The following is an 18,796-nucleotide window of genomic DNA, read 5'->3' as shown; positions in this document are numbered from 1 at the left end:
TTACTCCAGGAAGGACAACTCGTTGACGTTTGTTAGAAAGATAATTTTCAAACCAGTTAAGGAGAGCACCTGTAATCCCAGCATGTTTAAGTTTACAAAGTAGTCCTCTGTGCCAGACTTTGTCAAATTCTTTGCTGATATCGAAGAACACCACACGCACCTCAAGACCGTTATCGAGAGCTTTGCAGAGAGTGTCATATATGGAGACAAGTTGGTTGACTGTTGAGTCACCTGGAATGAAACTAGATTGCACTGGAGTAAGAAAACGAGAATCATGAAGGTGATTGAAAACATGCTTGAAAATAAGACGTTCAAAAACTTTTTCAATGATATTTAAGAGGGAGATTGGGCGGCAATTACTAGGAAGAGTGGCATCACCTTTCTTGTAGATTGCGCTAACGTGAGCTTCTTTCCACATATTCGGTACAATAGAGAGTTGTAATGAGGCATTGAAAAGATCACAAAGCGGGAAAGATAGTTCGTGAGAAGCTTCAAAAAGAATGCTGTTGTTTATTCCGTCAGGACCTGCGGCCTTGTTAACTTTTAAGGACTTTGTAACCAAGCCGTCAAGTACACATACAGATACCATAGGTTCCTACCTTTTTTCTCACATATATTATTACTCATTACTATCCGTAGTTGTCCAGTATTTGTCTTGTCGTTATGTAACTCCTTGTTAGCAAGTGCTTGTATTTATAACAATGTCAACCACCCTCGTAGAAAAAATGCTTTGCTCAACATGGACAGACTCTACGATAACTTAATGTTCATGGAATATGTAATCAACTGTTTATTTGTCGTTACTTTTGCAGCATGGATTACATGCCTCTTGCTTGTTGCTGGGGACATACATAAAAATCCAGGTCCATCTTCATCCACGTCATCTTCTGACACTACTCCCACAAACACACTAATACATCCGAAATCAATATTTAATCATCTTTCTTTCGTTCATTTAAATATTCAGAGCATACAGCACAAACTCAATATTCTATATGCCGAACTGTGTGACTTTGATATTCTTGCTTTCTCTGAAACCTGGCTGAGTAAATCTCTAGCATCCGAAGATATAGTGGTGCATTCATTTCATAAACCTGAACGTAAAGACCGTACTGGTGATTCACATGGAGGTGTTATCTTGTATCTAAAGAAATTTAAGAAAACATCCATTACTTTCGCAGACAAGATCTAGAGATCAACCGCCTTGAATGTTTATTGGTCGAAATAGTTCTTTCCAACAATAAACATATACTTTTTCGAGTTTTTTATCGTCCCCCAAGTTCAGATGTATTATACAACAATCTTATAGAGGACTCCATCGTTCTAGCAATTGATACAAATATCCCTGATGTAATAGTCACTGGTGATTTTAACTACAATGCCCTTGGTCCAAATCCACATCGGAACATATTGTCCATTACACAGCAATTTGGTCTTGAACAACTAATTGACGTACCCACACATTTTACGGAAAATTCTTCGTCCTTACTAGATCTTATTTTCGTTTCAAATAGCAGTAACGTTCTTCTCACTGGCGTAGGTGAACATTTCCTGGAACAGGAACAGCGCTATCACACTCCTATCTATGGTCTTCTCAAATTTCACAAACCCAAACAAAAGTGTTTCGATCGACTAGTCTGGGAATATGATCGAGGTGATTACGACAGCATGCGAGAAGAACTACACAACTTTGACTAGAATAGCTGTTCTGATCAGGATATAAACAAATATGCTTCTAATATAACTAGCCACATTACTTCCATTGCAAAAAATAATATTCCAAACAAGAATATCAAAGTTAGACCCGGTGACGTTCCTTGGATGAATAATGAGATAAGGAAATACATACGCAAGCGTAAGAGAACTTATAGAAAAGCAAGAAAAACAAATTCACCATACCAATGGCAGAAATTTAGACGACTCCGTAATGAAACTGTCTTGCTGATTCGTGATGCTAAATCAAACTATTTCACAAAACTTTCAGACAAACTTAAAAATGGCTCTTTTTCTTCCAAAGTTTTAAGAACTGATAAGACAGCGATCGGGTGGGCAGAAGCCGATCGTCCATGTTTTTTGTAAACGGTGATGTTTTTCTAAAGGTCTACACTTTATTGAAACACAAATTACATCAATAATTTTTTGATAAATGCAAAGGTTATAAAACAAGCAATTTATTGATTACTTTTAAAATGGATTAATTATGAACGCTTAACTTACACTATTTTTCTAAAAATTTTAAACATCACTACGCCGCTTTAAAAATTGTATGTCATTTAAAACGGTTGTTCATTGAAAAAAAAAGATATTTGGATACAAAAATATGAAAATTGTAAGTATTTCAAATCTTTTTGAATTTTGAAAATCCATAAATGAACAAAAAGTTATTAAAAATTAAAAATTCTGATTCCATACGCAAAGGGTGTAAAAAACATTTGTTTTGCCAACCACCAGATAAACAGATGTTAGCGCGTGACGTCATGGCGATCACTCCTTCTCTTCAATTTGTGATATAAAAATAGCGACATACTTGGGTCTAGCCAATAAGTTTATAAATTGAGATTTATTCACTCAAAGAAAGCTAATGTCTCAAATGTGCTAACTGACATTAGTGGCTACACCTCTTGGACTTTGTATACAACACATCGCAAGCTTATTGATGTAGCGGTCATTCAATTGTATCTGAACCGGCCATAACTATGGAAATGGCTAGACAGTAAATGTTTCTTTTTACTAGTTAGATTGTTAAAGAAATATCGGCAAGCAAAATAACCTATAGGAAACTGAATCATAGTCATGCTTTCGTAAGTGTAATAATTCCATTTCGCTTAACGGTTAGTAATCAATATATCTGTTATTTTTAGATAAAGCACTAAAACATTAGGCCTAAAAAGATTCTTTGTTTCCGGTGACATGCTCAAAAAATTAAGGTAGGTAGAATCTAGGTTGGATTTTTTTTTTTTTTTTTTTTTTTTTTTTTGATTTTTTTTATTAAAAGAGACTTTTCGGAAATTATTTTTGTGTCAAGAAATGAACACAAATAATGGGGTTATGCCTTTAGGGCATCAGTAAGTTGATTTCTGACATCACTGACCATGTTTAAAGCATAAAAAGTGCAGTTTTGCAACTTTTAAAAAGTTAGAAAAATTATTCTCCAAGGCCATGAAAACATTTAGGGTCGGGCCAAAAAATTAGGGTAGGTCGGGATACCAGAAACAAACAATTTTTTTTACGCCTTATAAAGATGAATTCTGCTGTGTCGCTCTCAATTTATGTGTAAAACCTCAAAACCGTTAAGGGAAGTGAACAAAGATGGCATAGTTTAATATTGTAGCGAAAGGTTATTTCCCTTCGTCAGTTAATCGTTAGGCTGTTTGGCTATTATAATAACTACTAACAGACAGACGAATATCTAAAACTGCTTTAGCCGTTCTCATTCTGCACGACCATTACAAACCGGGAACCAGCCAAAGTTTAGCTCTTCTATGAAAAAGGAGACGAATAAACCTAATGTTTAATGCAAACACAAAGCATGAATAAATTCATTGTAGAATTAGATCTACCTATCCTGTTCTCTCGTTCTTCTTCGTCGCAGAAGAAGTTTATTTGCTGAATATCTCCTCCTTTTGTAGTCACTACTACCTGAGAATGAAAGAGTCACATGAAAATGGTGTTGTTTTGAATGCATTAAAAGGAAGTTCCTGGAAATGCTAGCACATGCAACAGTTCAGGACAATAGCTATATTACTATTAAACAAGAGATATCCGAACACAACAACGGTCGACTATTCAACATCCTTGTCATTTTAATGAATGTAATTCGAAAAAGGAATAATTTTGTAAAAAATGCACAGTAATGTTGTGGAATCTATTCAATGCATATCAGATCATGATAGTGAACAAGAGTGTGAACTTTCGATCCCTTCCCATCATTGGGTAATGAGATACCGAGTTACATAAAAATCTTAATAAAAAATCCTAAGTCGGGAAAGGGGCATGATTGCGTAGAAAATCCGTGATAGAGTTATTGAACCTGTGTAAGGTAAATCAGTCTATCGCAGCGAATAAATAACGTCGTTGTCGTTCATTATCGAAAAAGATTATAATCATACTCCCGGTTTTATGACCAAAAATGTTGTTTATGAGGTTTTGATTTTAAAGATGAAGATTATATGTCAGTTTGTAGGTTTTGCCACAAGGTTTGGTGAGTGTATGAACTGAATTGTGTCATTTGTGTTGGCTGTAGGACCAAAAAGGTTGTTGATGAAGGTTTAAAGTTTGAAGATGATAGTCATATGAGGGTCAAGACCATTTTTATATAGGTCAGTTTATAGGTCTTTCCCAAGGATTGTTGGGTATGAGTATGACCTAAATCGGGTCATTAATGTAGGCTGCAGGCGAAACGGTAAAATTTGGTCAACCAAAATGTTTTTATGTTTGAAGGCGAAGATCAAGATCATCTATATTAGGTCAGTTTGTAGTTCTTGCCACAATGTTTAATGAGTGATAGTATTTACAAAATTGAGTCATTTATGCTGGCTGTAAAATATTTTTCTATAAGGTTTTAAGTCTGAAGGTGAAGGTGATAAGAGGTCCAAGAGGGCATCTGTATATAGGTCAGTTTGTAGGTCTTGCCGCAATGATTTTTGAGTGTGAGTATGAACTAAATCGGGACATTAGTATGGACTGTAAACAAAATGGTAAAATCTGGTTCGTACGGACGGAGGTCGTGGAAACGGACGGACAGTTAAATCGCTATATACCAGTGGGCATGAAATATCTACACCTCTTTATTCTTATAAAGTATTCGTAATATTTAATAACACATAGTTTATGTGTGTTTTTGTAACTTTTAAAAAATGGATATGGTAGTAAAATGGATAAAATTAAATCTTCGCGTTATTTGATAATTTTGGAATTTTGAAACTTGAAACAACAAGTTAGTCTAAATGTATGCTTAATTTCTAACTTTTGATATATTTTTAAAATAGCAAATGGCGAATTAGCATTTTTTGTTCAGAATTGTTTCCATAGGATCACAAGTAGACTAGCTCCTAGACTATGATATATCTTTTTACATTTTTATGATTGAATGTAGTGAACTGAACGAGTCTATATCCTATGTTCAATATCATATTTTTACAATCAGTTCTCTGAGAGAATCTCCAAAATAGACTGGCATGTGTCACTATTACATACAATAAAAATTATAAAAGTTGATTTTTGACAAATTCTTTATCATCGGTCTAGTGGGAAGTCTAGATCACATGTTAAAATTTAGGATCAGTTCGTAAATTGCTTTATCATTCTTCAACATTCCAGTCTGTTCCACAGAGTCAAAAGTCAGGCTACGCGTGAAGGTGTTACTATAATTGGCATAAAGATATTTATTTTAAACACATTGAACAACATGTCTCTAATCGGCTTTATAACATTTAAACTGGCGGAATTCTAATCTTTTTAAATTGTAAAAATATATCTACTGTTGACAAGAGTTATAATATAATATTTCTTCCAATTACAATTTAGTCTTTTGTTTAATTCCGGTAGACCTATGGTAGAAGCCTGGATGGGTCACGGCCTTGCCTTCCAGGTGTTACCATAGAAGCCACTACAGGTTCTAGACTTATCAAAGCGTTGGTAAATCGTGAATCAATGCGTTTGCAGCCGTCGAAAATCCCATGCACATTAAAGCTTGTATTCATTTTTGTTAAAAATCTTTCTTTAGCCGTTTAGATTTAAGTTATAATGCCACGTGTTCTGTGCAAATACTAGTTATCCTATCAAATCAGAAAGCGTAAAAAACATATAAATTGAATGTACTATTTATTTTTTACCCCAAAATCCTTGCATTTACCTCGTGTTTTATTCTCTGTCGTCTGGAAACAAGAGGAAAAATGGTACTGAAATCGAAAACAATAATTATATATGAAATATGTACCAATATTGGAATATTTACGCTACATGAAATTTCTGCGAAAACCTCATAAAAGCGTATATTTTAGATACCGACATGCAAATTATTTCATTCAAGGAAACTAGAGACCTGAGGTTTGTCACGAAAGGCATGACCGATAATGATAAAAAAAAGATCTTCGGATCCTTTAATATCTTTGCGCTGAGAAAGAATAGTTTTGTTTCTACAGAAAAGTTACGAAAATGGACATACAAGACTTTCGGCTCCGGCCGACGAATAATTAGATCTCGACAAAGACTGGCCGTTTGTAAGAAGTAGACAATATTAGGTTTAAATTTATTAGGCGCATCGTATGTATTTTATGTATTACTATAAGTAAGTAAATGAATTAGGGAAGCACTATTTCATGGCGCGTGACGCCAAATAGAGCTGGTCGACATGACGTAAACACGTGACAGTGTTTTAAAAGGTGTTTTAACAGCACGTGTGCGCGAGAATCTCTCTGTTAACACATGTTTAGTCTCATGTTTAAGTACCCCCGGAAAGTGACAAGAACAGCAATTTTATGCCAGAATACTTAAAAAAAAAAGAAAGAAAAAGAAACAGCGATGACGTTAAAAACAGAAATCTAGTCAAAATGGCCATTTCTGTTCTATTCAGAAAAACAATATTTCAACCTAATAAATACTTACATGTTGCAGCAGCTTAAAACATATACTGCAAAAACTTGGGTATGTTTACCATGAGTGTAAAAGCTTTCGGGGAGTAATGATTTGTATAAACATGTAGGTTTTGAAAAATGATGGGACGCTAATGTTGTCACCTTAATATGACCTTCAGGAAATCCTGCAGTTTACACACTGTGGAAATATGGCATGGAAGGCCATTCCAAAATAAACAAACACATTTTATCCCTAGAAATGTATCTCCTTAAATAATTTGTATCTCGCAAAGCAGCTGCTCCTTTTTTCTCTTATTAAAGTAAGACTCTTATATAAATGAAAATATCTTGTTCGTTTTCATTAACTATACATCATAATATGAGCCGCACCATGAGAAAAGCAACATAGTGCATTTGCGACCAGCATGGATCCAGACCAGCCTGCGCATCCGCGCAGTCTGGTCAGTATCCATGCTGTTCGCTTATAAAGCCTATTGCAATTAGAGAAACCGTTAGCAAACAGCATGGATCCTGACCAGACTGCGCGGATGCGCAGCCTGGTCTGGATCCATGTTGGTCGCAAATGCACTATGTTGGTTTTCTCATGGTGCGGCTCATATCATAAATGTCATATGTATTGCTTTACAAGTACTTTTGTCTCAATTTTTATCCGTTTGGTCAATTCAGTACTGTTCAAGGTTGTCTGGCGAATTTCAGCTGTGAAAGTAATCGGCTTTTCTCACGAAAATGTCGTGATTCATTTACGTAAGGCATTTGTAGGAGTGTTAATATAAGATGTTTCCAGTAACATATCACAATTTCATAACATCGAACAATGCTGTGATATCAGTTTATTCAATTTAAAAAGTCAGAAATGTATCCATAAATATGCTATATCTATAAAAAAAATTCAACAAGAGGAAGGCACGCATACGTCATGCCATGTCCAAAAAGAATTTAATTTACTAAAATACTTATACTTGACCGTGTTATTTTGTGGAATGGTACTAAGTGCTGATGGACGACATATTCAATTTCATACGTTTACACATATTATGCTAAAATACTAATAACTTTAACGCTTCAGAATTATCCGTATTTAAGAAATAATTCATAGCAAAACAGTGCTTTATCACTATTTATATTTCGTCATACATGTATTGAACTGTTGTCCTCATGGGCTTATGAGCCTAATGGATCTAATAAATAAACTTGAAACTTGAAAACTTGAAACTTGAAACACGATGGGCGGTTATACGTCGGGCGTAATAATTTCACGAGGGCTACGCCCTCGTGAAATAATTTCGGACGACGTATAACCGCCCGAGTGTATAAATAGTGATAAAGCACTGTTTTGCTATGAATTATTTCGATTGTAATATGTTCTTTATTGTAAAATTTATATCAAATATGACGGAACTGTTTCTTTGCGCAAGCATGGCGCCAGTAGTAGGTCTGTTTATACACGACAGGGCCGGAAATGGTAAGACGTCTTGCGGCAGAATTCAGTTCGGGCGAAAATTATTGCGAATTATTCGGCAAAGCGAATAACTAACTCAGTATGTTTGTAAATTAATCAACAAATGTGACATTTCGTTTAAATCATGTTATTATGTAAAATATTTCATGAAATTTGAAAGCGCTATTTCTTGATGCGTACATGGCGCTGACGTGACGTCAACATTATATCGTTGTGATGATTAAAGCATTGTTAGTCATATTAGAATTCGTTTATTCTTGGCGAGCCCGCCCGCTTAGCTCAGTAGGTAAGAGCGTTGGTCTACGGATCGCGGGGTCGCGAGTTCGATCCTCGGGCGGGCCGTATGTTCTCCGTGACTATTTGATAAACGACATTGTGTCTGAAATCATTAGTCCTTCACCTCTGATAATTGATGTGGGGAAGTTGGCAGAGAACAGGTTTGTACTGGTACAGAATCCAGAAACACTGGTTAGGTTAACTGCCCGCTGTAACATGACTGAAAAACTGTTGAAAAACGGCGTAAAACCCAAAACAAACAAAACAAACAAACGTTTATGCTTGGCTAAAGAATACGTATGTGTAAGTCTGCTAAAAGTGCGTTGGTGCCAGAATATCTCTAGTTTCCTGTTATAATACCCATCCCCACTTGCAGACGGCAAACGCAGCCGTTTTGCCTTTAGCGCGTTCTTCTTATTATTTACGTGTAGTGTCTGTGCTGTGGTCACTAAATCAAAAGGATTTTCGAGGATAGTGATAAAATTTCTTCTTTCCATTATTTCTTGTCCGACATACAGCAAATACAATTACTGCAAAATCATTTTGTACAAACTTTTTAGCCCCGTATTCAATGATAAATTTACTTCTTAAACCTTTAAATATTTACTTAAAATTAAATGAGATTACCACATATCAAATTTACCTTTGTCATGATTACTTTTGTAGAGAACTAACGACAAATTATTGCATGACTTAGAAAACTTCATTTTAATTGTCACAATTTTGTGAAGAAACATGTCTCAATGATATATAACCCTGTTACATGCGGATAGTTTGGTTAAAAATGACTTAGCTGATTTTCATATTTGTCATCAGCAAGAAAGTAAATTGCAGACGACAAAGGAACTGTCAAAAGTTAGAAAATTAATCAAATCATTTTGTGAAATACATATACGAAATGTGAAATGTGTCTACAAGGCTTATATACATTTATTTCCTCTTTGTAACAAAGCTCATTGAAAATAAAGCTCCTTCATTCTAAAAAAAAATGTACATAGAATGCATTTTATTGTTGCTATTTGAAATTGTACTAACCCTCGGTAACTCGGTTGTGAAAATAAATTTAAACTTATTTTGAAGCATTAAGCATTAGATCCGCTTCCTGGAAGAAATTTTTAGGTTCGTTAGAAGAATATTTTGCAAGCCGTCACCAAATGCAAATAATATGCTTTACCAGGAGTAAGATGTAATGTTTTCTCTAGCGCAACCTTGGGTCTGTGATGACTCTTTACCGCTGTTAAGGATAAATCTCAGGCACTGAAAACAATAAAGCGGTCAAGTTACAACAAACAAATAATACCTACACTCTGAGTTTAACAAGATTTAAAACGTTGACCAGTTTTCGTATCTTAAGTCTCGATCAAAAAGAGAGGGCACTTCAAACGGCGGATTACAGGGTATATCCTTATTAATTTTATAAGAATTAAAGTTTCACGAAAAGAGATCAATTGAGCAGGTAAAGCTATTGTTACCGAAGTGCTTTTATCTTTTGCCGGTGTACTTTGAATGTTTTTAATTTATTTTTATCATGCTGTGACTGAACCTACAAAGTGTTGTCATAATGAGCGCAGTAATCTTAGACGCAAACCACAAACCTCCGCGTGACTAACGTCTTCAGCTGTTGCTCCGTAATGACAATCGGCAATTTACGTGTCCTCCGTATGCGAGTTCGGCATTCTTCTTTACGGAAAGCCATGTGCGCGCGCAGCTACATTTACGTCCGAAGAATTGCCAAACGAGAATACGTAACAACACGGAATTTGCCGAGTGTCATTACGGGTCCATTTCATTTGAGTCGCGCTATGAGAAAACCAACATAATGGCTTTGCGACCAGCATGATTCCAGACCAGCCTGCGCATCCGCGCAGTCTGGTCAGGGTCCATACTGTTCGCTTTCAAAACCTATTGCAATTAGAGAAACCGTAAGCGAACAGCACGGATCCTGACCAGACTGCGCGGATGCGCAGGCTGGTCTGGATCCATGCTGGTCGCAAAGTCATTATGTTGGTTTTCTCATGGCACGGCTCATTTATCGAAGCAAAGTACTATAGTAGTAGTAGACATAAATCGTGGCAATGGGTAATTAACTACTTTTGCATCTTGTACTGAAACACAATTTAACAAGGTTAAAGAGATGAATGGACCTACTGGGAGACGATAAGATGAATCATTTCAGCTTAGTGTTACTAAGTTCATGTAAGTACGAGCATTCAATGTGAAATAGTAAATGGACACTTCTTTATACAGGACAAATAAATTTAAAAGAAACACTCATCGCAAGTGTGCCCTGTAAAATTTACATTAAAAATTTTGCATTGGAAAGTTACCACTAAATGATGCACTTGTATACAGCTGCTTGTATAATATCCTCATCTTTGCAAGTTTTAACCATTGATATTCGATTTCTATATATTATTTCATTCACTGTATGAATTTCATATACTTGCACGTCTAAGAAGGGGTCGGTATTATCAAATATATAGAGAATATATAGCTGTCTTATGAATTTAAATTTATTAGAAAAGTCGAAGAAGAAATGCTGGGTATGTTTACGCTTTGGCCACGGAACGTGAATACCAAATGTATCTGTTAACACACGTTTATCCTCCTGTTAAAACACAACATGGAAACAACAAAGGCAGAAGTTATGCTAGAAGACGTGTATCAAAAATGTTTTCTGGTCTAAAAAGTTGTGTAACAATTTGATATTCTTGATATACTTTCCTTGATTATTATTATTACTTATAAAATAAAATGATAAAGCAAAAACAAATGGTTTACGTTCACGATTGCGGCTGTACTGTTTTATATTTAAGTGAACACTTTGACCCATTACGTTTCACCTTCCGTTGCCTCTTCCTGTTTATCAATTAATATACGGTAAGGCAAACGTGGTTTTAAGTACCGTAGCTGTTCACGGTTAATGTTATAAATAAGGAAATGGGACAGGAAAATGCTACTTTATAAAAAGTGTCCACTAGAGTGTCTATTAGTGTCAACAACTTTACTTCCGCAAGATTGAGCGGGAGTCATATTGCTTACCGAAAATAACCGCCAAAACAAAACAAAAAATCCCTGAAGAAGAATCATGTGTGCACATATTTAGCTATATTTTCCCTCAGTTTTATAACACATAACAGTACACGTTACCGGTTTTAGTAGAACGAAAATAATGTGAAACTTAAATGATATTTAATATTATTAAGCACAGATGGCTCGTATTTCTATGGTAAAGTATTTGTTTTGGTAAAATACTAAATTAAATGACAGTTTACACTAAAGTAACAGACCTCTAACCGTACGACAAAAATAACATGTTAAAATATCAAAAAGTTACTGCTATATTTCTTATGAGGGCATTCTTTGTTCTACGCAAAATAAACAAACTTCCGAGGGCTGGAACGCCCGGTCCCTTTTTGGATTGCGTTTAATCTAATTTGTGTTGAAAACGAATGCTAAACAAAAAAATGAGACCTAAAACATAGTATCTGAAGGGCAGTTATTTAGTGATAGAAATGCTTCAGAAAGTGACATGTACAATCCTTCACGTACGGTTTCATCAAGAATTTACAACAATACTTTACAGAGCCCCCACCCCCTCCCACACAAAAATGATAAAAGTAAAAATTAAAAACTAAATATTTGAATTCGCCTTGTATGTGTCTGAATGTATAACATTTCATGAGAGGTACAACTTTTTTACACCTAAAATTACCAACGCAGCGATAGCACCAATACCAGTATCTCTAAACATTTTACACATAGCAAAATGTTGCAAAATGTCAGCAAGTTAAATAAATCTGTAACTGAATATTGTTATCTATATATGTAAAAAGATGTAAATTCTAAAGTAAATATAAGCAATCTAGTCAAAATTACATTCTATATAGGTAACAGATACGTGTTGTAATGAAAACAAGTGTTGATAAATGTGTAGCATGAAGGAAAACATTCTGGCATTTATTTCTTAATAGATCAGTGAGTTTGTTTTTTGCAAAGACTTAATTACGCGATTCCGTAGCCATTGAATTAAGCAATACACATTGCTGATACATGTAGAATTAAGTATTTCGCGTAGTACAAATCTATGACTCAGTCGCCAAATCGCTTAGGTTATATATTCAGTGGCCAAAATGTAGTGATGTTGTAGAATTTCTGATACAGTCGCCGTTGAATATAGTACATTTCAATAGTAGAAAATAGAAATCCCTGTTTCAGTCGCCACTGAATTGCGTATACCTGTAGTAATAAATCTCTGACCCAGTCGCCACTGAATTGCTTATACCTGTAGTAGAAATCCCTGACCCAGTCGCCACTGAATTGCTTAATTTATACTTGTAGTAGAAATCTCTGACTCAGTCGCCACTGAATTTCTTATACCTGTAGTAAAAATCCCTGACCCAGTCGCCACTGAATTGCTTATACCTGTAGTAGAAATCCCTGACCCAGTCGCCACTGAATTGCTTATACCTGTAGTAGAAATCCCTGACCCAGTCGCCACTGAATTGCTTATGCTTGTAATAGAAATCTCTGACTCAGTCGCCACTGAATTGCTTATACCTGTAGTAGAAAGTCTCTGACCCAGACGCCGCTGAATTGCATTTACCTGTAGTATAAATCTCTGACCCAGTCGCCACTTAATTGCTGATACCTGTAGTAGAAATCTCTGACCCAGTCGCCACTGAATTGCTTATACCTGTAGTAGAAATTTCGGACCTAGTCGCCACTGAATTGCTTATACCTGTAGTAGAAATCCCTGACCCAGTCGCCACTGAATTGCTTATACTTGTAGTAGAAATCTCTGACCCAGTCGCCACTGAATTGCTTATATCTGTAATAGAAAGGCTCTGACCCAGACGCCACCGAATTGCATTTACCTGTAGTAGAAATCTCTGACCCAGTCGCCAATGAATTGCTTATACCTGTAGTAGAAATTTCTGACACAGTCGCCACTGAATTGCTTATACCTGTAGTAGAAATCTCTGACCCAGTCGCCGCTGAATTGCTTATACCTGTAGTAGAAATCTCTGACTCAGTCGCCACTGAATTGCTTATACTTGTAGTAGAAATCACTGACTCAGTCGCCACTGAACTGCTTATACCTGTAGTAGAAATCCTCAGTCTCTACTGAATTTAACATTTCGCAGTGCTTAAACCTGTAGTAGAAATATTTGATTCAATCGCTGTTTTCAAAATAAAAAAAATGCGTGTTTTTTTTATTTGCGAATGTCCTTGGGCGGGCGTGAGTGCATGTATGCGTGCGCGAGGGCGGCGTCAACTTTTGGTTTCCGCTCAATAACTTAAGTTAGGAGCGACCGATTGCAATAACATTTGGTATATAGGTAGCTTGCATAAGAAAATGTGGTTTCTTGTTTATGATTTTAGTTTGGACTTTATGACTGTCACCAACTTGGTGTCCAGCAAGCTTATCTGAAAAATTAGCTTTGGATGATATTTGGAATCACTGTTACTAAAATAGAAAAATGGCTTCCATCCGATATCTTTAGTTCGGGTACACCTATTGTCAGTAAACTTCATCTGTTTTAGCAAACAAAAAGGTTTGGAATGTATTTGTGGGTCATTCGGGTCAGGGTCAAGGTTGCTGTATTTAAAAAATAGAAAAATGGTTTTCGCTTAATAGCTCTAGTTGAGATAAGTTAATTAATCTGCTGAGTTTGAAAGGTCCTCCGTGGCTCAGTGCTCTAGAGTTTTGTGCTGAAGAGATCTTTTGTGTTGCAGAACAGACTGATCGCGGTTCAAAATCCACTGAGCGCTTAACTTATGTCATTGGGCCACGGTCAATGCCATAGTTACTAAAATAGATTTATGTTTCACTTTGAAAATGTGGCTTTCAGTTTATAACTTTAGTTAGGATTGACTTACTGTTGCCTAACGTGATTAAGAGCAAGCTTACATTAAGAACTGGCTGGGTCAGTGTTACTAAATATAGAAAAATGGTTTATGCACAATATCCGATCTGACTAAAGTACATCTCCTATTACGCTACGCATAGGATCTGAAAACGACCTATTCATTGCCTCGTTCTGGCGACCCTTTCGCTAGCCAATCAGGGCCTAAATTACAACATCTTGCAAATCTGCCTGTAGCCTTAACTTTTGATATTTACAATTCTAATGTCGTAAGGTGTCAGTTAGCCGGTAAGCTCAGTCGGTAGGCCACTTGCTTTGTAAGCGAGGGATCCCGGGTTCGAGCCCTGGAATGACTGCACATTTTTCTTACTCTTCGACATTCGAACAAGTCGTCTGGTTGGATAAAATAAAAATAGCAATACTGGAAATCCAAAATATACAGAAGACGAATGTGAATGGGTCGTTCTCATATCTTCGTTTAGAAGATCAAGTACTTAAGTCAGATTGGCACAATATCTTTATTGTCAGCAAACTTTGTGTTTAGGTAGCTTTTATCAAAGAATCATTAATTACATATGGCAATGACACGTCGACTTTTCTTATATCTTTACTTCTGAATGGCATGATTGGATGTAGTCAAATATATATAATAGAACACGACCATTTTTTAAACAGAACCTGTTTGCGTGATGCATTTCCACTTTCCTTGTTTATCTATGTAGTAGATATCTTTGATTTAGTCTCTTTTCGAAAAGTAATCAATTTCTTTATTTGACCTTAAAGTAATCTTCATTAGTATAAGAATTATAAAGTACAAACAAAACAGAAATTGTTCCGGTGTGTTCATTTTCGATGGACACATTCCTATCCTACCTTATCCTTTGTTGAATTCAAAACTAACAGATTTTTAAATTTGAGAAGCTCATTCTTTGAAATGATTTATAATCAAAAAGTAGTGTGATATACTGAAAGAAAAATCAAAGAAAACCCTGTTGTGAAAAAAAAATGAAAAACGTTGATCAAAGAGCAAGCTTCTGTATGTGTCAGATCATTGTACTGAGTAAGAAAATACCTAGAACAAGGGAGTGCTTGGAACAATTATCTTTATCCAACAGAGGAGTGCTTGGAACAATTATCAGCGTGTACAGTTTCACAAGAGGTCACACGCACTTGCTTTAAAACTTAAATACTGCAGATTTTATTCTCGCATATATAATCATCTGGGTTGGTATTTACACTTAGCAAACGTAGTCATCTTATTAGAGAATATCTATTGGTATTATCTGTGTTAATATTCATTGCTTATTATGCAGTATTGAGAAAGTTAAATAGTTTAAAAAAAGAATCCATGCTTATTTGGCCCGTGCATTTTCGTCATTTGTTGTACTGGTCATTTGGAACTTAAGTAGGCGTTCCCGAAGCAAATCATAACAAATTTAAATATTGCAATACTCCGGTTAATATTTAAACAAAGCGACAGGTGATGGTTTTAAAAATACATTATTCTAGGCTGTTAACTTCACGCTGTTATGCCGCTAGACTACTCGGCCGAGGACTTTAGGCTGCTAGGCTGATGCTAACTTTAAACACATCATTATTTTCACATTAGACCCCTACTGTATTGTTCTTACAATAAATTTCTAACTACTTAAGTTAAATACAAGAGGTGTTCTGAAAGTTATTTTTTTGTTGTAGCTGATCGGAATCATTTGCATGACACAAAATCAAAGATCTGTTTTAATCTTTAAAGAACGCCCATGTATATTATTTTAATAAAAAAAAATGATAAAAACATTCGTTTAACATGCAGTTTGAAATTGATATTTCACATGAAAAGGAAGTTATTTCAGAAGAGTCCAGTAATGTTGTATTTGTATTTCTTCTGTTTGGAAAACAAATTTTCCTTATATTACCGCAGGAAACTGCATTACTATACACCAGCTATGTGGTTTAATAAAACAAGAGGACCATGATGGTCCTGAATCGCTCACCTCTTCCCACATGACCAAGTTTTGAGTATGACGTTGTTTTTTCTATTATTTGACATAGTGACCTAGTTTTTGACGGCACGTGACCCAGTTTCGAACTTGACCTAGATATTATCAAGATAAAAATTCTGACCAATTTTCAAAAAGATCCATTGAAAAATATGGTCTCTAGAGAGGTCACAAGGTTTTTCTATTATTTGACCTATTGACCTAGTTTTCGAAGGTACGTAACCCTGTTTTGAATTTTACCTAGATATCATCAAGGTGAACATTCTCACTAATTTTCATGGAGATCTCATGAAAAATATGGCCTCTAGAGAGGTCACAAGGTTTTCCTATTATTTGACCTATTGACCTAGTTTTTGACCGCACGTAACCCAGTTTCGAAAGTGACCTAGATATCATCAAGGTGAACATTCAGACCAATTTTCATGAAGATCCATTGAAAAATATGGCCTCTAGAGAGGTCAAAAGATTTTAATAATTTTAGACCTACTGACCTAGTTTTTGACCGCAGTTGACCCAGTTTCAAACTTGACCTAGATATCATCAAAATGAACATTCAGACCAACTTTCATACAGATCCCATGAAAAGTATGGCCTCTAGAGAGGTCACAAGGTTTTTTTATTATTTGACCTACTGACCTAGTTTTTTAAGGCACATGACCCAGTTTCAAATTTGACCTAGATATCATCAAGGTGAACATTCTGACCAATTTTTATGGAGATCCATTCACAAGTATGGTCTCTAAAGAGGTCACAATGTTTTTCTATTTTTAGACCTACTGACCTAGTTTTTGACCGCACATGACCCTGTTTCGAATTTGACCTAGATATCATCAAGCTGAACATTCAGACCAACTTTCATACAGATTCCATGAAAAATATGGCCTTTAGATAGGTCACAAGGTTTTTCTATTATTTGACCTACTGACCTAGTTTTTGATGGTACGTGACCCACTTTCGAAAGTGACCTAGATATCATCAAGATGAACATTCAGACCAACTTTCATACAGATCCCATGAAAAATATGGCCTCTAGAGAGGTCACAAGGTGTTTCTATTATTTGACCTACTGACGACCTAGTTTTTGATGGCACGTAACCCACTTTCGAACATGACCTAGATATCATCAAGGTGAACATTCTGACCAATTTTCATGAAGATCTCATGAAATATATGGCCTCTAGAAAGGTCACAAGGTTTTTCTATTTTTAGACCTACTGACCTAGTTTTTTACCGCACGTAACCCAGTTTCAAACTTAAGCTAGATATCATCAAGATGAACATTCAGACCAACTTTCATACAGATCTCATGAAAAATGTGGCTTTTAGAGAGGTCACAACGTTTTTCTATTATTTGACCTACTGACCTAGTTTTTGATGGCACGTAACCCAGTTTCGAACTTGACCTAGATATCATCAAGGTGAACGTTCTGACCAATTTTCATGAAGATCTCATGAAATATATGGCCTCTAGAGAGGTCACAAGGTTTTTCTATTTTTAGACCTACTGACCTAGTTTTTGACGGCACGTGACCCAGTTTCGAACTTGACCTAGATATCATCAAGCTGAACATTCTGACCAATTTTCATGAAGATCTTGTGAAATATATGGCCTCTAGAGAGGTCACAAGGTTTTTGTATTTTTAGACCTACTGACCTAGTTTTTGATGGCACGTAACCCAGTTTCGAACTTGACCTAGATATCATCAAGATTAACATTGTGACCAACTTTCATAAAGTTCCCATGAAAAATGTGACCTCTAGAGTGGTCACAAGCAAAAGTTTACGGACGGACGGACGGACGCACAGACGGACGGACGGACGACGGACACCGCGCGATCACAAAAGCTCACCTTGTCACTTTGTGACAGGTGAGCTAATAAAAAGATAACTCTTACAAGAAATATGATTTGAGCATGTGAAAAGATAAGAATATGACTTCTCTATCAAAGAAAAATATACGCTTATGCAAAATACATCAATATTATCTGAAAAAAAAAATATTTGAAACGTAAAATCATCACTAAGAAGTTCTGTCAAGTATACATTTTTTAAACACTGTTAATCTATTCATTTTAAAATATTACCATAAATGTTAGCAAAGGCAATACATTGTTTAAATACAAGTGACAAGTGTGTTAATGATATTGAAATGTGCCCATCCCTGGTTTGTCTGGGGTGTCATGGTGACCAATCTAACTGTATGCAACATGCCTGTCGCTAGGAGATTGTTCTTCATGGCATTTTTGTATGATTCATCGACACTGACAAAAAAATCAATAAACCGCACGATTCCAAGTAAGGGGTACCACACATGGCTTAAGGCTATTATCAGTACTTTGTAAACATCTCCAACTGTGACAATCCTCCTTCGCGTAACTGAGCAAAATGTGAAATAAACTAATGAGTTTTCTATACTAGTCAATGAATCTACTAAATTTCAACCCTTACCATACTGGACATGATTGATTCTGCGTTTGCGACCAGTGTAGATCATCATGATCAGCCTGCAGATCCGTGCAGTCTGATCATGATCTGCAGTGTTTGCTATTCAACCAGTATATATTTTGGTAAGCGCCCCTTTTAACTGTCAAAACTGGA

This window comes from Mercenaria mercenaria, chromosome 7 (genome assembly GCF_021730395.1).
Source record: "Mercenaria mercenaria strain notata chromosome 7, MADL_Memer_1, whole genome shotgun sequence".
Taxonomy (NCBI): Eukaryota; Metazoa; Mollusca; class Bivalvia; order Venerida; family Veneridae; genus Mercenaria; species Mercenaria mercenaria.
The sequence above is the reverse complement of the archived record's forward strand: the minus strand, read 5'-3'. Positions refer to the sequence as shown.